Genomic DNA, 21,766 nt, shown 5'->3' with positions numbered 1-21,766 from the left:
CGCACGCAGTGTCACTGTGCCTGTCCGGTACCTGTCTATGTGTGACAGTTGCACATTGTAATACCCACTGCATATATCTACCTGTTGTTCACAGTGCACCCACCCACCCACCTACGTGAGCGCTGAGTGCACGCAGTGTCACTGTGCCTGTCCGGTACCTGTCTGTGTGTGACTGACAGGTGCACATTGTAATACCCATCACTGCATATACCTACCTGTTGTTCACAGTGCACCCACCTACCTACGTGAGTGCACGCAGTGTGATATACCACTCCGTGCATACCTGTTAACTGCACCTGTGTGACTGCACATTGTATTAGGCAAGTCAGTGCATACCCTTCACTTCATCCCCCCCCCCCCTTGATATGGACAAAACAGGTAGAGGCAGAGGTAGAAGCAGACCCAGAGGAAGGCCACCCAGCAGGTCTGTGTGAGGTCGTGTTGATGTGATTTTGTGTGGCCCTGGCCCAAAGTACAGTGCTCAGAAGAAGACACGTCCCATCAACTCCCAAGACTGACAGGACGTGGTTGACTATTTAACACAGAACAACTCATCTTTCGCAGCCACCAGCGCTACTATAAGCACCACATCCACTGCATTTGACACTTCGCAGTAGTTAATTGGTGGGGAATTAACTGATTCACAGCCATTATTGTAACAACCAGATGAAGGCACTAAGCAAGTTACACCACCTCAAATGACTGAGTTAGGCGGCGACACTATGGACGTAACATGTGAGGAGGAGGATGATGAAGTACCTGCTGTTGGTGCAGTTTTGGAGGTGTCTGAGGCAAGCGAAGCTGGGCAGGATGATTATGATGATGACGATGATACGGATGCCACGTATGTTGAGGAGATGAACAGGGGGGCAGTTCAGAGGGGGAGTCAGAGAGGAGTAGGAGGAGATGAGTTCCTGAAAGAAGCAGGGGGAGCTCGTTGTCAGAAACAGCTGGTGGCAGTGTCCGGCGCCAGCCAACATGCCCTTCAACGTCAGCTACTGATGCCACCATAGTGCCATCACCCCAGGGGGGTTCAGCGGTTTGGAAATTTTTTTGTGTGTCGTCCATTGATCAGAGCAATGCCATCTGTTCTCTCTGCCTCCAAAAATTGAGCCATGGAAAGGCCAACACTCACGTAGGGACAACTGCCTTACGGAGGCACCTGGAGAAAAGGCACAAACTGCAAAGAGGAAGAGCACCTGAGCAAAAGCAGCACACAAAAGCAAAGCCACCCTCCTTCTCTTCTTCCTCCTTCAGGTGCAGCATCTTTATCCGCTTTCCCCCTTGCACCTTCACAACCACCCTCCTCCACTCCGCCTCTGCCCTTGAGCGGTTCCTGCTCCTCTGCCCACAGCAGCCAGGTGTCTGTGAAGGAAATCTTTGAGTGGAAGAAGCCAATTTCTGCCAGTCACCCCCTTGACCCGCATCTGACAGCTGGCTTGGCGGAACTGTTAGCTCGCGAGCGGCTACCATACCAGCTGGTGGACTCTGAGGCCTTCCGTAAATTTGTGGCTATTGGGACACCACAGTGGAAAATACCAGGCCGCAATTATTTCTCTAAAAAGGCGATACCTAAACTGTACCGTGAAGTTGAGAGGCAAGTGGTGTCATCTCTGGCACACTTTTGGGTCAAGGGTCCACCTGACTACAGATGCCTGGTCTGCCAAGCACGGTCCGGGCAGGTACCTAACTTACACAGCCCACTGGTTCAACCTGGTGACCGCTGACAAGCAGGGAGTGCATGGCTGTGCAGCGGACCAACTTGTGACACCTCCATGGCTTGGAGGCAGGCCCCCTGCCACCTCCTCTCCTTCTCCTCCTACTCCTCCTGCTACATCCTCTTCGCTATCGTCCTCCTCCTCCTCCTTGGCTGAATGACAGTTCAACTCTACTGGTGCTGCGATCTCCTCTCCAGCTACACAGCCCCATCTCCCCAGGGCCTAAGCTGCATGCCAGGTACGACGGTGTCACGCCATCTTAGACATGTCTTGCCTCAAAGCGGAGAGTCACACTGGAGCAGCTCTTCTAGCTACTCTTAACAAACAGGTGGATCAATGGCTGACCCCGCACCAGCTGGAGACAATGGCAGCAATCTCCTTTCCGCTTTGAATTTGGGAAAGCTGACACATGTACCCTGCATGGCACATGTGCTGAATCTAGTCATTCAAAGATTTGTGTCAAAGTACCCAGGCTTAGAGGACGTCTTGAAGCAGGCCAGGAAGTTGTGTGGGCATTTCAGGCGATCCTACACGGCCATGGCACACTTTGCAGACATTCAGCGGAGAAACAACTTGCCAGTGAGACGGTTGATACAGTATGTGATAGCCCGACTCGCTGGAATTCGACCCTGGTCATGTTCTCTCGCCTGCTAGAACAGGAGAAAGCCGTCACCCAGTACCTGTACAATTACAGTAAAAGGACACAATCTGGGGAGATGGGGATGTTCTGGCCCAACAACTGGACACTGATGCAAAATGCATGCAGGCTCATGCGGCCGTTTGAGGATGTGACCAACCTGTTGAGTCGCAGTGAAGGCACCATCAGCGACTTGATCCCGTACACTTACTTCCTGGAGCGTGCCCTGCGTAGAGTGGTGGATCAAGCCATGGAGGAGCGTGAACTGGAACAGTTATGGGAGGAACAGTTGTGGGAGCAGTTTTCATCAGAACCAGATGTTTCCTCAACACCTGCGGCAGCACAGAGGGGGGAGGAGGAGGAAGAGTCGTGTGGGGAAGAGGAGTCAGACTCGGATGATGAGGAAGGTGTTTTTTCGGAGGAGGGGTAGGAGGAGGCGGCGGCGGCAGAAGAACAACCGCAGCAGGCGTCGCAGGGGGCTTGTGCTGCTTGATGTTCTCGTGGTATTGTTCATGGCTGGGGGGGAGGAGGAGGACTTACCTGATGTCACTGAGGAAGAGCAAGAGGAGATGGATAGTACGTCTGGATCCAACTTTGTGCAGATGGCGTCTTTCATGCTGTCTAGCCTGTTGAGGAACCCTTGTATAAAAAATTCAAGGGGAATGAGCTGTACTGGGTGGCCATGCTACTGGGCCCTCGGTATAGGCACAAAGTGGCGGACATGTTACCAATTCGCCTGAAGGCAGAAAGGATGCAGCACATGCAGAAAAAGCTGGCAACCAAGCTTTACAATGCGTTTAAGGGTGATGTCACAGCACAGTGCAATAAAGGTACCACTGGCAGTAATCCTCCTCCCATGTCCACGCACGCAAGTACAGGACGCTCCAACGATCTCATGGTGATGTCGGACATGCGGACATTCTTTAGTCCAATGCCTCGCCTTAGCCCTTCCAGATCCACCCTTCACCAACGCCTAGACCGGCAGGTAGCCGACTACCTGGCCTTAAGTGTGGATGTAGACACTGTGAGCAGCGATGAACCCTTGGACTACTGGGTGCGCAGGCTTGACCTGTGGCCAGAGCTGTCCCAATTTGCCATCCAACTTCTGTCTTACCCTGCCTCAAGTGTCCTGTCAGAAAGGACCTTCAGCGCAGCTGGAGGCATTGTCACTGAGAAGAGAAGTCGCCTAAGTCACAAAAGTGTTCAGTACCTCACCTTTATCAAAATGAATGAGGCATGGATCCTGGGGGCTACTGCCCGCCCAAAGACTAAGTCAGTCCCCACACACAGCATCTCTGCCTGCATGCTGTGTGACTGGCTGCCTGCCCCAAGACTAAGTTGCTCCCCACACAGCACCTCTGCCCGCAGGCCGCTTGAATGCCTTCTCTGCCACCACCAACAGGGTCCAGGACTCCAGGCGGATTCCTGAATTTTTTAGGCCGCTGCTAGTAGCGGCCGCTATAATAATTTTTCTGGTGCGTGTACATGACTGCCTAATTTTTCTGGCTGCACTGCAGCTGCTACAACAAAACAAAAGGCATGTACATGTGCCCATTCCCCTTCGTGATCATTACCTTGCCGCGGTGAAGGGGCTTGCGTATCACAATGAAACAACGCCGGCTATATGAGTGTCTCGGGGGGTGGCACACCAAACAAGATAATAAGGTCATTGCTTCATTGTGGACAGACCAAATTTGATCAGCTGGACAGTCACTGTTCTATCATTCAGCTACCTCAGCCCGACCATATGGGCTGGAAAGCCGCCATCACCTGCACTCTCGTCATGGTGTGCACCAGTCCAGCACGGCCGTCACTACACAAACAGCTGTTTTCAGTCACTGCATACCTTTCACTGCATCTTTGACTGCACATTGTATTATACCTAACAGTCAGTGCATACCTTTCACTTGAATGGATGGCAGACTTGTCCTCCACAACAGATTCTCATTAATGGTAGTACAATCTATCAGTGTCATATACAGCAGGGCCTCACAAGTCCTCCTGTATTGTTATTTTTGGTCACTACCTCAGTACGTGCATGCCATGCCTGATGCCTTCCTTGGATGTGTGTGGTAGCAGTTCCTGCTCCTTTTGCCCACAGCGTGCCTGCTGCCTTCCTTGGATGTGTGGAGGTGGTAGCCGTTTCTTAGGCTCCCACTCCGGACCAGAATCGAACCAGGATTCCCCGGCCATTACCCGTGGTCACAATGCTACTGAGAAAGTACCATCTAAAGTTTCACACAGTTGAATGAATGGCAGACTTGCCCTCCATAACACATTCTCGTTAAAGGATTTAAAGTTGATTCATCTCATATAAAGCAGGGCCTCGAAAGTCCTCCTGTATTGTTATTTTTGGCCACTACCTCGGGACGTGCATGCCATGCCTGCTGCCTTCCTTGGATGTGTGGTAGCCGTTCCTGCTCCGGTGCCCACAGCGTGCCTGCTGCTTTCCTTGGATGTGTGGTGGTGGTAGCCATTTCTTAGGCTCCCACTCCGGATAGGAATTGAACCAGGATTCCCCAGCCATTACCCGTGGTCACCATGCTACTGAGAAAGTACCATCAAAAGTTTCACACAGTTGAATGAATGGCAGACTTGCCCTCCATAACACATTCTTGGCGAATGCTTTTGATTTGGTTTGTCTTGCGCTGGGTCAAGGGTCCATCTGACCACAGATTCCTGGTCTGCAAAGCACGGTCAGAGCAGGTACATTACTTATACAACAAATGGGTATTATACTTGGATGTGCGGTGGTGGTAGCCAGTTCTCAGGCTCCCACTCTGGACCGGAATCGAACCCTGATTCCCCCGGCCATTACCCGTGGTCACTCACAATGGCAGACTTGCCCTCCATAAAAGATTCTCGTTGCAGGTACTGAACAGCAAGCAGAACAAGTATTTAAAAAAATAGATGTAAGCTTTAACCCTCCTGGCGGTTTAAAAAAATACGCCAGGGGGCAGCAAAATAGTGTTTTTAAAAAAAAATTTTTTTCATGTAGCGAGACAAACTCTCGCTACATGATAGCCGCTGCTCAGCGGAATCCCCCCAGCCCCTCCGATCGCCGCCGGCGATCGGAGATCAGGAGATCCCGTTCAAAGAACGGGATCTCCTGGATGGATTCCCCCATCGCCATGGCGACGGGTGGGATGACGTCACCGACGTCATCGACGTCGTGACGTCAAAGGGGACTCCCATCCACCCCACAGCGCTGCCTGGCACTGATTGGCCAGGCAGCGCACGGGGTCGGGGGGCGGCCGCGGCGCAAAGAATAGCGGCGGATCGGCGGGTAGCGGCGGCGATCGGATGCTACACGCAGCTAGCAAAGTGCTAGCTGCGTGTAGCAAAAAAAAAATTATGCAAATCGGCCCAGCGGGGCCTGAGCGGTGCCTCCCGGCGGCATAGCCCGTGCTCAGCACGGGCTTACCGCCAGGGAGGTTAACAATGGTAGAGAAAGAACCATCGAAAGTTGATAAGGCAGTCAGGCATTACCTGACATCACTGAGTGAGGAAGAGCAATCTCGCCATGGTGCGCACCAGTCCAGCACGGCCGTCAGTACGCAAACAGCTGTTTGTGGTGTGTTACACAGTGAGTTTGGTGTGTCAGTGTGAAGCAGTACTCTAATTACACTCCCTGATTGATGTATACACATGCAAGATGTTTTAAAGCACTTTAGGCCTGCAATTTAGCATTCAATGTGATTTCTGCCCTTAAAACGCTGCTTTGCGTCCAATCCAGATTTTTCCCCGGGACTTTTGGCGTGTATCCCACTCCGCCATGCCCCCCTCCAGGTGGTAGACCCCTTGAAACATCTTTTTCATCACTTTTGTGGCCAGCATAAGTGTTTCTAGTTTTAAAAGTTCGCCTCCCCATTGAAGTCTATTGCGGTTCGCGAAAGTTCGTGCAAATCGAACGTTTGGCGACGGTTCGCGAACCTAAAATCGGCGGTTCGGGCCATCTCTACTTGGAAATAATAAAACATTTTTTCATGTACTGAAATACTTTTAAAATATTAAACTGGTGTAATTTTTTCCTCAAATGCTGTATCAACTAATTCATTGATCCTAGTAACCTCCAATGGGAACAGGTTCTCAGGAGGTTAGGAGGCCTGTGTGCAATAATATTCTCTAGATACAAGGACCACATTTTCCCCTTGTTACTGGGCCTAATGATCACTATTTGATTTCAACTCATGAAGAGCCTTTCTTTCACCTTGGGCACCTCTTCAACTTGTGTTACCTCCTGTCAATTGGGGGGGAGGGGCGGTTAGGGGGCAATGGACTACAGTGGCATAGCCACCTGCAGTACCAGTCATTTTCTATGAGTGCAATCAGACTCTCATCCAGTTACTCCTGGTGTGCCCAAGTGAAGGCCGGATGGTGTTCTCCACCTTGTTCCTTTGGTTGGTTGTCCCGCAATGCAACCCACCTATGTGTTTATAACTGTTGTCAACATTGTTCGCCTTATAAGACACACTTTTGCACCCCCAAAAGGGGGGGGGGGAAGTCCCTGCGATTTTGCATCGATTGCAAAAAAATTCACATACAGGTACGTGTTTTCGCCGTTGCGTTTACGTGATCGTAAAGCGAAAATGCATAGAAGAGGTCCTTTTTTGGTGCATCTTCTAAGGCGAAAAATACTGTATTTCTTCAAATCTTGGTGACTTACTGTGCTATTGGGCTCCCATTGTCTCTGTTTTTTCCAAGCTGTATATTCACCTCACCACTCCTTCGACATTAAAAAGGAACTCCAGGGACATATAGTAGAATGTAGTAAGTTATTCAGAATACCCACTTTTGGGTTAATAGTCCCGGTTTCAGAAGCTCCTCCTATAGCTATATATTTCTGTATATTGGCATGTAGCCACACCCTCTCAGTGATGTTTAGCCTAGGCTGTTTAGTTATGCAAAATTCTTCTCTCAGAGTACTCTGGGAGACCAGGTGTTCTTCTTGATCTTGCAACCCCAGCTATGACACCCTTCCCATGGACTAACTCAGACTTGAATTGCTGGGCCTCTGTAAATTCAAATTCAAAAAACAAACAACGCACCAACCCACCCCAGGAAGTACAAATCACTTTCTCATTAACATTGTTACATATTAACAACACTGACTTTAGATTGGCTGGCTTACAACACTTTATTACTAAGTCAATTGATATCTGTAGGCAAAGTTATAATGCTGCCAAAATACATAGCAGTAAATCATTTTTATAATACCAATAGATTCTTGCAAAAATCTGTAGAAAGAATAGCAAAAGAGACAGAATCAGAATAGATTTTAGTCACCAAGTACAGGATATTGTACAAGGAATTGTTGGCAAAGACAGAACAGCAGACCTTCATGGGAAAAGAACATACACATGGGTACACAGAACACAGGGGAATGGGATGGGTAAAATCGGGCCCTTAGCAAGCAACAACTTTCGGTCCACCCTTGATGGCCACCTGGCTTTTTTGGTAAGATTTATTTGGGGGCTACCATAAACTGGGCCCCTAGATTCTCTCTAAGCCCTAGGTACCTGCCTAAACCGCCTTGTGGAGCTGCTCTGGATTGCAGTCTGGTGTGGTACAGGAGGTCTAGAGATGGGAGGGGATTCCAGATTCCGATGATCTTCTTTGTGGCTTTGATAACTCTCTGTAGCTTGTGCTAGAGAGCAATACAAGGACATCACTATAACCATGTCTGTAATACACTCAGTTTGGTACAGTGAGGTCTTTGTATTAGAAAAAGGTGGTTTCTGGCCAACATCCAGGAAACTTTGGTTTAGAGTTAAAAAAGAAAAAATAAACAATAGGAAAACAAGCTGTATTGTGCATTCATCTGCTGTATTAAGCTTGTTAATAATGCTGGGATTTGTTGTAGTCCCGGATCACTACTGTTGTACACTCCTTTCTCTATATCTTGCTTAATAAAAACAGATTGAACAAGGAAAACAAGCTGTTTCATGGAAAAGAGCTTTCATGGCATATTTGGTCATCTATGTTACTGATATTTCAGTATAGTTCAGCTTAGTTCAGCTCTTTCTTGCTATCTTTCTTGGTAAACAGATGTATAAATGCAATATGGTCTGTCTCCATTCCCCTAATCTGCTAATGGAAAGTTGAATACCAAGCACCCATATCATGTATGTCAGGATCAGTGGATTTCATGAGACTCTAATGCTGGGCATACACGGCTCGATTTTCGATTCTCCTGCTCGATCGATTCCCTGCTTGATTCCGCAGGCGATTCTCTTATCTTCCGATTGTTTTTCTTATCTTTTTGCATTGTCTTCAATGCGGAATCGAGCGGCAAAACGATCGGGCCGGAGATCGGACATGTCAGAAATTATCTATCGAGCCATCTAAATAGTTCAGAATCGAGACATGTATTCCCAGCATAAAATTAGCCATACATCTAATGATGATGGGCAGATCTAACCAGGAGACAAATCTCTCTCTAATCGAATCTGATTAGAGAGAGATCTGTCATCTGGCCATATTTCATGATGAAATTCAGGGCCGGGCCGAGGCATAGGCTGGAGAGGCTCCAGCCTCAGGGCGCAGTGTAGGGGGGGGGGGGGGGGGGGGCGCAGAATTAATTCAGCTGTCATTCCTAATTGTGTTTGAAGCAGAAAGAAATAAGAAAAGGGGATACATGGCAGTGACTGCAAGCCAGATAACTAGATATTAAGGGGTTGTGGGCCCTGTGGCGCCTCTTAGTCTAATAGCATTCAGTGTGTGATGCTGGGGTGGCAGGGATGTAGGGGCGCACTTTGGTTTCTCAGCCTTGGGTGCTGGAGGACCTTGTCCCGGCTCTGATGAAATTGATCAGGAATCAGCCTTGTGACACCACATCTGACGACCATGCCGCACCGACTCTGTCCCCCCTAATGTTTAATATCCCCGTGGTGCCCAGTGCATGTTATACATTACCTGACTGCAGCCTTCGCTTGCTCCGGGACTTCCTTTGCACAAACCTTCCCACGTTACTAGGCAACCACGTGGCGTGCATGTATGGATAGTGGAGGAAACCCAGGTCAAGCGGAGGCCGCGGACAGGTAATGTATAGCTTGCACCGGGAGGGGGGTGGGGAGCTGGCGACGACGACATTTTACATTAGAGGGGACAGCAACGGGGTTTGATTACTCATCGTGATATTGCTCGCAGTTTCTGCCACGCATGCTGATCAATTAATGCGACCAATTTCGGCCAGAAATTGGTTGCATTGTCGGTCGGGTATGCACTTGGCAGCACCGATTTTCATCCGAATTTGATTATTGAATTGGATGATCAATCAGCCGCCAAGTCGTTTGTCCTTTAAATGGTAGATCAGAAACAGAGACAAGTGTGATTTATTTATCTGGCACTTTCCATTTATAAAGTGAGTATCAGAACTCTTATCCCTGTCTCCAGATTCAGTAGTTTGCAGCCGGAGAGTAATTATGTAACGCCAAAGCAGCCATATATATTTGCATTAAGTAGGAATTATAATGAGAGATGATTAGGAACCAAGTAACTTGAGCCTGAAGGTTAACAATCACATTGATCAATATCGGCCATAATTATTTCGCCATTTAAAATCAGAGGCAGCAGAGGCAGCAGAGGCAGCAGAGGCAGCAGAGGCTGCACTAGCAGCAGGGATGATAACAGCAAAAATCAGGACAAAAATAATAGTCACACCACTGAGCACAGTGGCAGCAAGGTTTAGACGAAAGGCAGTTGAGCTATGTTGGATTGCTCCAATCTTGTCTCTCAGCAGTTTTCTGTCCCGGGACTGCAACAGAAAAAAAAAAGGATTCAATGAAAAATGGGCCAAGAAGTGCAGTGACAAGTGCAGGAGTGATATTCGTGTCAAATAAGTTTGGATTTTGCTGTTCCCTGCATCAGGATGGGTTCCCAGGAATTACCTTAAAGCGGACCTGAACTCAGAACTTCATCTCTGCTCTAAAGGATAAGCAACTGCATAATAACCTTTAAAGAAAAAACATTTCTTTGCTACAAATCCTGCACTAAATCTGCAGTGTGTCTACTTCCTGCTTTCATGGAAGCAGACATTGGGTTATCATCCTGTGTTTACAAATTAGCTGCTCTGCCGAGGCTAAGCTCTCTAAATACACACAGAGTGCATTTCTCTATGTTTTCCTTCGGACCTGTGCAAGAGTTCAGGTCCACTTTAACTATGGGATAAGTTTGGTCCGTTTTCAGCAACTAGCATTGAGTTTCAGGTTGGGTGCATATGTAGGTAGAGCTGCTGAATTTTAAAGGGCTTTCTGGCATTCCGCCCTCCATTACAATCTCTGGAATGATTATGTAACAACCATCATTCACTTCAGTGTGGAATGTGCATTGGAAGCATGTTGCTTTTAAAGGAAACTTAAACTGAAATGAAACAAAAAGTTTCACTTGGGGCTTCTACCAGCCCACTGCTGCCGCCCTGTGTCCGCACTGTCTCAGTAAGATCCTCCGGTCCCCCGTCGTGGCTAAATTTCATTTTTGTGTCCCGGCGCGGCCCTGGCCGAATGTGTCCTCGCTCCTACTGTGCCTGTGCAGTATGCTTCCGGCAATGTGAGCAAGGACATTCTTGGTGCACTGGCCATAGACTGGCCGATCGCACAAAAATAAAACTAAGCCATGGTGGGGGACCGGAGAACCGTTCCAGGACAGTGCGGACACAGGGCGGCTGCAGGGGGCTGGTAGAAGCCCCATGTAAGTGAAACTCTTTTTTTTTTTTTTTCATTTTGGTTTAGGTTCACTTTAAAGTGCAGAGTCTGTAGAGATCATACAGCTGTAGTATATTGCATTTGGAATATGATGGCTATATTCGAGACATGCTTGTCCGGTGACCAGGGGAGGTAAGCCATGATATAGTTGTATGGTGGCTGCCTGATGGCCAGAGATCCATGTTTGATCCTTTGGACTGCCAAATGCATGTAAAGAAGAATGTGTGTCATGAGTTACTTGACTAGTGTATGAATACATACACATACCTCCCAACTTTTTGAGATGAGAAAAGGGGACACTTAAGCCACGCCCCTGCCACACCCCTGGCCACGCCCTCACCATGCCTCTAGTCACGCCTCTAGTCACGCACACCATAAAGATTTCATAAGAAACATATGTTGTTTTATAATTCAAACCACACTGGTCCTTTCTATCCTTGTTCATTTTCCTTCATAGTAACATTTTAAAATTAGTAATATATCAATTTAAAGGATGGGAATAAAGTTTAGAGTCAATCAAACACATTTTTAGTAGAGAAATAAATATATTTACATAGAAAGAGGGACAAAGTCCTGAAAGAGGGACAAATGAGGGTGAAAGAGGGACAGGGCTCCCAAAAAGGGACTGTCCCTCCGAAAAAGGGACAGTTGGGAGCTATGCATACATTGGCTGTGTACACTGTTGTGTCACGTTCCATTGCTTATCAGCTTTCTAGGCTAACTGTCCCGCTCTACTACATACCAACAAGCAATTACAAAAAAGTGTGTTCCCAGATACTGGTTCATATGCCAGCTGGAGTCTGGAGTTTTGCCTTCTGTGAGGGAGCAATTAATCATCCTTTTGATGCAAGAAAAGATTCCTCTCTCCTTGAGCTGATAGTCATTGGACCATACCAACGACATATTCAGCTCCTACGAGCACAATAGTAAAACTGTCCCCTGCTTTCCTGACAGCATGCAGAAACGTCATAGCAAGTGAAGGACCTCTCTCAAGTTTCAGACAGGCACACCAGAGGACAGCCTCTGCTGGGCCTGTCTGAAACTGGAGAGTGGTCTTTTAGCTGCTATAATATTTCTGCATTTCTTCAGGAAGGCAGACGACAGTTACTACGATGGGAACTGTATATGTCGTTGGAATGGTCCAATCACTATCAGCTCAAGGAAAGGGTAATCTTTTTCTTGCATCAAAAAGATGATTATTTGCTCCCCTACAGCAGGCAATAAAGCGTCCCAGAAGTCTGTAGGTAACAGCGTCTCATGCAGGATGTCATCTTAATCTATTCTAAACAGCAGGAGTGTTTTTTTGTTTTTTTTTTAACTATGTGGCCCGGTGCACACCAAAACCCGTTAGCAGATCCGCAAAATGCTAGCAGATTTTGAAACGCTTTTTGTTATTTTTCTGTAGCGTTTCAGCTAGCATTTTGCGGTTTTGTGAAGCGTTTTTGGTGTAGTAGATTTTAGATATTGTTACAGTAAAGCTTCTGTAACAAAAACGCCTGCAAAACCGCTCTGAACTGCCATTTTCAGAGCGGTTTGCGTTTTTCCTATACTTAACATTGAGGCAGAAACACATCCACAATCCAAAAAATTCCTCACCCCGGGAGTATGCGTTTCAGCAAAACGCCTCCCGCTCTGGTGTGAACCACCCCATTGAGATACATTGACCAAGCGGATCCGCAGCCGTAAGCGGATCTGAAAACGCTGAAAAAGCCGCTCGGTGTGCACCGGCCCTTAGCCCTTATTCTCCCTACTACTTTTTTTTTTGTCTTAGCTATCAATAATTTTTAGATTTATTTTTATACATTTAGTGATAGTAGTCCTAAGAAGTCTTTTGTACATGACTAATTAATAAATGTATTGTTATATGATTTTTTCCAATTCCCCTTTTGTTTGAAAGCAGATCTGGCACCGGCTGTAGTTAACCAATTTCCTTTAATCCAGTGGGTACAGCATACAAACAAGTAGTGAAAGGGTCGGCCTAACAGCCGTTTTGCAGGTCTCCCTGCTTCTTCAGAGGCACATCTATGTGCCTCTGAAGAAGCAGGGAGACCTGCGAAACGGCTGTTAGGCCGACCCTTTCACTACTTGTTTGTATGCTGTACCCACTGGATTAAAGGAAATTGGTTAACTGCAGCCGGTGCCAGATCTGCTTTCATTCTCTTCGTTTAAGTACTACTTTGGTTTATGGATGTGAGCACGGTGGTGACCAGAATCCAGTGCTGTTTCCAGTCCCTATCTTTGAGTGCCGGTCATACTGCTTTTTCTCCTTAACAAAATCCCCTTTTGTTTGTTTTGAAAAGCATTACTAGCGGCCCTTGGTGAATTCTGTTAGGACTGATTTCATTTTTTGTTGTACAGTTTAGGCCCTGACCTGTGCAGGTCCCTCCTGTGAGACCACAGGGTGTTTCTATTACAATAAACAAACAATTTATGCTATGGTACTCCAAAGTATCTCACGTGCTTCACTCCTCCTCTGGAATCCCCTTCCACAACATATACGTTAGTCTCCAACGTTTGACATTTTTAACTGTTCCCACTAAACTGACTTTTTACGAGAAGCATACACTCTAACTTAGGCCATTTCCCTTCGACCTCAGGCCAAGTTATACTCCTTACCAGGGGCAGAGTGACCATTCGAGCCCGTGGTCAGGGGGGGGGGGGGGGCCGCCAGAGCACCATGAGCAGGAGGGGAGGAGACCAGTGAAAGAGAGCTGTGGGCAAAGTGGCGGAGAAGGGCGGACGTCTCCCCCCTCCCTTCCCTCACCTTGGGGCCCCCCTTCCTGGCTCTCCCCTCCAGATACAGTGATGTGAAAAACTATTTGCCCCCTTCCTGATTTCTTATTCTTTTGCATGTTTGTCACACTTAAATGTTTCTGCTCATCAAAAACCGTTAACTATTAGTCAAAGATAACATAATTGAACACAAAATGCAGTTTTAAATAATGTTTTTTATTATTTAGTGAGAAAAAAAACTCCAAATCTACATGGCCCTGTGTGAAAAAGTGATTGCCTCCCTTGTTAAAAAATAACTTAACTGTGGTTTATTACACCTGAGTTAAATTTCTGTAGTCACCCCCAGGCCTGATTACTGCCACACCTGTTTCAATTAAGAAATCACTCAGGGCTCGTTTCCACTATCGCGAATCCGCATGCGTCCAAAGCATGCGGATTTGCACATGTAATGCAAGTGGATGGGCCTGTTTCCACTGTAGCGTTGTTGAGGTGCGTTTTTTTCAGCGGTGAAAAAACGCACAAAAGAGCCGCAGAATTCGCCTGCGAGTGGAATGCATGCGAATCTCATGCAATGAATTTAATAGGGAAATCGCATGCGTTTTCCCCATGCGTTTTTTGCCGTGAATTCGCATGCGAATTTGCATAGGTACCAATTTAAATTCACACAGGCAGTGACATGGTTAAAATCGCATATACCCTCACCTATGCGAATTCGCGGCAAACACCGCATGGGGAATCGCATCCGCATGCGATTTCATCAGCGGTGGAATCCAGGCGATTCCGCACCGCAATAGTGGAAACAAGCCCTCAAATAGGAGCTATCTGACACAGAGAAGTAGACCAAAAGCACCTCAAAAGCTAGACATCATGCCAAGATCCAAAGAAATTCAGGGACAAATGAGAACAAAAGTAAATGAGATCTATCAGTCTGGTAAAGGTTATAAAGCCATTTCTAAAGCTTTGGGACTCCAGCAAACCACAGTGACAGCCATTATCCACAAATGGCAAAAACATGGAACAGTGATGAACCTTCCCAGGAGTGGCTGGCCGACCAAAATTACCCCAAGAGCGCAGAGAAAACTCATCCGAGAGGCCACAAAAGACCCCAGGACAACATCTAAAGAACTGCAGGCCTCACTTGCCTCAATTAAGGTCATTGTTCACGACTCCACCATAAGAAAGAGACTGGGCAAAACCGGCCTGCATGGCAGATATCCAAGGCGCAAACCACTTTTAAGCAAAAAAAACATTAAGGCTCGGCTCAATTTTGTTAAAAAACATCTTAATGATTGCCAAGACTTTTGGGAAAATACAGTGGCTTGCAAAAGTATTCGGCCCCCTTGAAGTTTTCCATATTTTGTCACATTACTGCCACAAACATGAAATGTTTATTGGAATTTCACATGAAAGACCAATACAATGTGCTGTACACGTGAGAAGTGGAATGAAAATCATACATGATTACAAACATTTTTTTACAAATAAATAACTGCAAAGTGGGGTGTGCGTAATTATTCAGCTCCTTTTGGTCTGAGTGCAGTCAGTTGCCCATATAGACATTGCCTGATGAGTGCTGATGACTAAATAGAGTGCACCTGTGTGTACTCTAATGTCAGTACAAATACAGCTGCTCTGTGTCGGCCTCAGAGGTTGTCTAAGAGAATATTGTGAGCAACAACACCATGAAGTCCAAAGAACACGCCAGAATGGTCAGGGATAAAGTTATTGAGAAATTTAAAGCAGGCTTAGGCTACAAAAAGAACATCCCCTTGAACATCCCACGGAACACTGTTCAAGCGATCATTCAGAAATGGAAGGAGTATGGCACAACCGTAAACCTACCAAGACAAGGCCGTCCACCTAAACTCACAGGCCAAACAAGGAGAGCGCTGATCAGAAATGCAGTCAAGAGGCCCATGGTGACTCTGGATGAGCTGCAGAGATCTACAGCTCAGGTGGGGGAATCTGTCCATAGGACAACTATTAGTCATGCACTGCACAAAGTTGGCCTTCATGGAAGAGTGGCAAGAAGAAAGCCATTGTTAACAGAAAAGCATAAGAAGTCCCGTTTGCAGTTTGCCACAAGCCATGTGGGGATACAGCAAACATGTGGAAGAAGGTGCTCTGGTCAGATGAGACCAAAATGGAACTTTTTGGCCAAAATGCAAAACGCTATGTGTGGCGGAAAACTAACACTGCACATCACTCAGAATGCACCATCTCCACTGTCAAATATGGTGGTGGTGGCAGCATCATGCTCTGGGGGTGCTTCTCTTCAGCAGGGACAGGGAAGCTGGTCAGAGTTGATGGGAAGATGGATGGAGCCAAATACAGGGCAATCTTAGAAGAAAACCTCTTGGAGTCTGCAAAAGACTTGAGACTGGGGCTGAGGTTCACCTTCCAGCAGGACAATAACCCTAAACATAAAGCCAGGGCAACAATGGAATGGTTTAAAACAAAACATATTCATGTGTTAGAATGATCTAGTCAAAGTCCAGGTCTAAATCCAATCGAAAATTTGTGGCAAGATCTGAAAACTGCTGTTCACAAACGCTGTCCATCTAATCTGACTGAGATGGAGCACTTTTGCAAAGAACAATGGGCAAATATTTTAGTCTCTAGATGTGCAAAGCTGGTAGAGACATACCCTAAAAGACTGGCAGCTGTAAGTGCAGCAAAAGGTGGTTCTACAAAGTGTTGACTCAGGGGGCTGAATAATTATGCACACCTCACTTTGCAGTTATTGATTTGTAAAAAATGTGTGGAATCATGTATGATTTTCGTTCCATTTCTCACGTGTACACCACTTTGTATTGGTCTTTTACGTGGCATTCCTATAAAATTGTTTCATGTTTGTGGCAGAAATGTGAAAAAATGTGGAAAACTTCAAGGGGGCCGAAAACTTTTGCAAGCCACTGTATTAGTTGTGCATTGCACAAAGTTGGCCTTTATGGAAGAGTGGCAAGAAGAAAGCCATTGTTAACAGAAAAGCATAAGAAGTCCCATTTGCAGTTTGCCACAAGCCATGTGGGGGACACAGCAAACATGTGGAAGAAGGGTCTCCGGTCAGATGAGACCAAAATTGAACTTTTTGGCCAAAATGCAAAACGCTATGGGTGACGGAAAACTAACACTGCACATCACTCTGAACACACCATCCCCACTGTCAAATATGGTGGTGGCAGCATCATGCTCTGGGGGTGCTTCTCTTCAGCAGGGACAGGGAAGCTGGTCAGAGTTGATGGGAAGATGGATGGAGCCAAATACAGGGCAATCTTGGAAGAAAACCTCTTGGAGTCTGCAAAAGACTTGAGACTGGGGTGGAGGTTCACCTTCCAGCAGGACAACGACCCTAAACATAAAGCCAGGGCAACAGTGGAATGGTTTAAAACAAAACATATTCATGTGTTAGAATGGCCCAGCCAAAGTCCAGACCTAAATCCAATCGAGAATCTGTGGCAAGAGCTGAAAACTGCTGTTCACAAACGCTGTCCATCTAATCTGACTGAGCTGGAGCTGTTTTGCAAAGAAGAATGGGCAAGGATTTCAGTCTCTAAATGTGCAAAGCTGGTAGAGACATACCCTAAAAGACTGGCAGCTGTAATTGCAGCAAAAGGTGGTTCTACAAAGTATTGAATCAAGGGGGCTGAATAATTATGCACACCCCACTTTGCAGTTATTTATTTGTAAAAAAATGTTTGGACTCATGTATGATTTTCGTTCCACTTCTCACGTGTACACCACTTTGTATTGTTTTTTATATGAAATTCCAATAAACTTGATTCATGTTTGTGGCAGTAATGTGACAAAATGTGGAAAACTTCAAGGGGGCAGAATACTTTTGCAAGCCACTGTACCTTGTGGACCGACGAGACAAAAGTTGAACTTTTTGGAAGGTGCGTGTCCCATTACATCTGACGTAGAAGTAACACAGCATTTCAGCAAAAGAACATCATACCAACAGTAAAAAGTGGTGGTGGTAGTGTGATGGTCTGGGGTTGTTTTTTTTTTTTTGCTGCTTCAGGACCTGGAAGGCTTGCTGTGATAGATGGAACCATGAATTCTACTGTCTACCAAAAAATCCTGAAGGAGAATGTCCGGCCATCTGTTCGTCAACTCAAGCTGAAGCAATCTTGGGTGCTGCAGCAGGACAATGACCCAAAACACACCAGCAAATCCACCTCTGAATGGCTGAAGAAAAACAAAATGAAGACTTTGGAGTGGCCTAGTCAAAGTCCTGACCTGAATCCTATTGAGATGTTGTGGCATGACCTTAAAAAGGCGTTTCATGCTAAAAAAAAAACCTCAAATAAAGCTGAATTACAACAATTCTGCAAAGATGAGTGGGCCAAAATTCCTCCAGAGCTGTAAAGGATTGTGGAGACGCCGTCGCGCGGTCTGGCGGCGAGGCGGCTGTCTCCGCGTTCAGACCGGCGGTTTCCGCACAACAGCATGCGTCTGGTGTATCTGAGCCTTCTAGTGCACACAGATGGAGAGCTACGCGCACGCGCGCTGGGAGGCAGGACCTTTATGCCAAGAGGAGAGGGATCAGCTGATCGTCATTGGCTGAGCGGCGCTGGGTGGCGCTGAGGAGCAGCACGCTCTATATATAGATCTCGCTGGTCAGTCTCAGGTTGTCTGCCGTTGCGAATGCTTATGTGTTAGCACTCAGACCATAGTCAGATCCCACAGTGTGTTAGAACCAGGTGGACCTGGGAATTCACACTTAGCCAGATTACTGTGTTATTGCTGTGTTATACTTTAGACCAGTTCCAGGGTGTTGTGACCACGGACCTCACACCCAAGCTTAGGGATACTGTGTCAGTACTGTGTTATTCTTTAGACCAGTTCCAGGGTGTTGTGACCAAGGACCACACACCGAAGTTTAGAAATACTGTGTCATTACTGTGTTATACTTTAGACCAGTTCCAGGGTGTTGTGACCACGGACCTCACACCCAAGCTTAGGGATACTGTGTCAGTACTGTGTTATTCTTTAGACCAGTTCCTTGTTGTTGGGACCACGGACCTCACACTCTAGACTAGGCCTCTGATTGATATCTGTTATGACCTATTGCTCTCTTGACCTCTCTCCTGCTATCTGATTCGGTACCTATGCACATCTGATTACCTGTTGCCGACCCTGCCTGTACCTGGTTACCGAATCAGCCTTCTGTCTCAGTACCTTATCTGCTCGTGTGTTGCCGACCCAGCCTGGCCGACCCTTCTGGCTGTCACTCACTCCTTGGGTGATCAGCCTGTCTGTACTACCTGTGACACCACCTGGTTAGGTGTCAGGTAGTTGCAGAGACTCCCTGTCTCTCAGAGGGGATTCTCTGCAGTCCAGTCAGGGACTCTATCCCATAGGAGTCCTTTGACTGCAGTAGAGTCTGATTCCCAGCTGTTCAGGGAATCACCGGCTCTCTGGTTATCTCCAGCCCTTTACTAAGGAGATACTCCTCATACGGTCAAGGGCCACCTGCTCCATAGGTGGTCCATGCTCATCTACTGTTGCACCAAACACTTACACGTTATCAGGTGTCCAGAGGTTAGTTATACTTGTATTATTGGTGGTTCTGCAGATCATCAATAATCAGGTATATATCAGCATTGTTGGTGATACTGCAGATCACCAATAATCAGATTCTCTCTGTGTGCTGACACCAATCGTTACAAGAGCGCTGTAAAAGACTCGTTGCAAGTTATCGCAAACGCTTGATTGCAGTTATTGCTCCTAAGGGTGGCCGAACCAGTTATTAGGTTCAGGGGGCAATTTCTTTTTCACACAGGGCCATGTAGGTTTGGAGTTTTTTTTCTCACTAAATAATAAAAAACATCATTTAAAACTGCATTTTGTGTTCAATTAGTTATCAGTTAGTTATCTTTGACTAATAGTTAACGGTTTTTGATGAGCAGAAACATTTAAGTGTGACAAACATGCAAAAGAAAAAGAAATCAGGAAGGGGGCAAATAGTTTTTCACATCACTGTAAATGTTTAAGTCTCGGACAGTGCACCGTCTCAAAGCGGGCAGGGGCTTACCGCTGTTACACAGACGCCGGAGGGAGCTGTCATCTGTGTGCCGCTAGTCTGGTCTATTCAAGACCAGACTAGCGGCGCACAGATCAAAGCTCCCACTGCCGACTAGAAGGACAGCGGTAAGTCCCTGCTCGCTGTCAGACGCTGCACCGTCCAAGACTTAAACATTTATCCGGAGAGGAGAGCCAGGAAGGGGGGCCCGAAGGTGAGGGAAGGGGGGGGGAGATGTTCATATACTGGGGACACCTATAGACCTGGCTACAAATACTGGGGAGACCTATACACCTGGCTACCTATACTGGGGACAACTATAGACCTGGCTACATACACTGGGGATACTTAAAGGCCTGGCTGCATATACTGGGGAGAACTATAGACCTGGCTATACTGGGATGGAACACCTATACACCTGGCTACATATACTGGGGACACCAATAGAACTGGCTATCTATACTGGATACACCAATAGACTTAGCTATCTGTACTGGGGACACCTATAGACCTGGCTACCTATTCTGGAGACACTTGTAGACCTGGCTACCTATTCTGGGGACACCCATAGACCTGGCTATCAATTCTAGGGACACCTATAGACCTGGCTATCTAAACTGGGGAAACCTATAGACCTGGATACCTGCAAAGGCAAAACTTATAGACCTGGTTACTTCCACTGGTGTGATACCTTTTGACCTGGTTACCTATACTGGGGGCACCTATTTTGGGGGAACTGCTGCCAGATTAACTATTTTTGGGGAACCGCAGCTGCCATATTAACCATCCTGGTGTTCTATTAAGATCGCCAGGCTGGCGACCGGACTTTTTTTTTTAATAAAAAAAAACGATTGCATGCAGCCAACTGAAAGTTGGCTGCATAAAAGCCCACTAGAAGGCGCTCCTAATGCGTACTTCTGATCGCCTCCGGCGTTCAGAAGTAACAAGAAAGGCCGCGATGAGCGGCCCTTCTTGTTATGCTTTCCTCGTCGCCATGGCGGAGTCCTGACGTCAGCCGCCTCCGATCCAGCCCTTAGCGCTGGCCTGAACTGTTTGGTCTGGCTGCGCTGGGCTCGGGCGGCTGGAGGGACCCTCTTTCGCCGCTGCACGCGGCGGATCGCCGCGCTGCGGCGGCGATCAGGTAGCACACGCGGCTGGCAAAGTGCCGGCTGCGTGTGCTCCTTTTTATTTGATTAAAATCGGCCCAGCAGGGCCTGAGCGGCAGCCTCCGGCGGTAATGGACGAGCTGAGCTCGTCCATACCGCCAGGCTGGTTAAGTGTATTTTGGGAAACAGCTGCCAGATTAAGTGTATTTTTGGGGAACCGCTGACAGATTGTGTATGTTGGGGGAACTGCTGCTTCCAGATTATGTGTATTTTGGGGTAACCACTGCTTCCAGATTACATGTATTTTGGGTGATCCGCTGACAGATTACGCATATTTTGGGGAACTGCTGCCAAATTATGTGTATTTGGGGAACTGCTGCTGCCAGATTAAGTCTATTTTGGGGGAACGACTGCCATATTATCTGTATTTTGGAGGAACCTCTGCCATATTGCAGGATTTTGGTGAAATGCTGTCAGATTACATGTATTTTGGGGGGAAACACTATGGCAGAGTTAAAACTTCCCCGACAGACCTTTTACACTACTGCTAAGGTCATGTATATTTTTCCCCACCCATGACCACGCCCACATTCTGTTACATGACCACACCCATTTTTCGCCACGCGCGGCGCAGGTTTATTTATCAGTGTAAATTATCTGTGGTCAGTAAATTATTATATCTTAGTCTGTAAAAAATAATGTGGGCCAACACTAGTACGGGGCCCCATAATCTTGCCCCCAGTATAGGTTAGATAGGTATATGCCCCCAGTATAGCTTAGATAGGTACAGTGGGGTGCGAAAGTTTGGGCAACGTTGTTAATCGTCATGATTTTCCTGTATA

General features: G+C 47.0%; 1 long non-coding RNA gene across 1 annotated transcript in view; it reads right to left on the bottom strand.

The window, feature by feature from the left end:
- Window positions 1-8,945: 8,945 nt before the first annotated feature.
- LOC137538001 (uncharacterized) overlaps window positions 8,946-21,766 on the bottom strand; it is a 77,522-nt gene continuing 64,701 nt past the window's right edge. Inside the window, exon 4 of the long non-coding RNA XR_011024672.1 lies at window positions 8,946-10,111. This is a non-coding gene — a long non-coding RNA (uncharacterized lncRNA). The remainder of the gene's footprint in view (window positions 10,112-21,766) is intronic.

This window comes from Hyperolius riggenbachi, chromosome 11, assembly GCF_040937935.1.
Source record: "Hyperolius riggenbachi isolate aHypRig1 chromosome 11, aHypRig1.pri, whole genome shotgun sequence".
In the NCBI taxonomy this organism is placed as follows: Eukaryota; Metazoa; Chordata; class Amphibia; order Anura; family Hyperoliidae; genus Hyperolius; species Hyperolius riggenbachi.
Note: the sequence above shows the minus strand (reverse complement) of the source record. Positions and strands in the feature narration are given on the sequence as shown.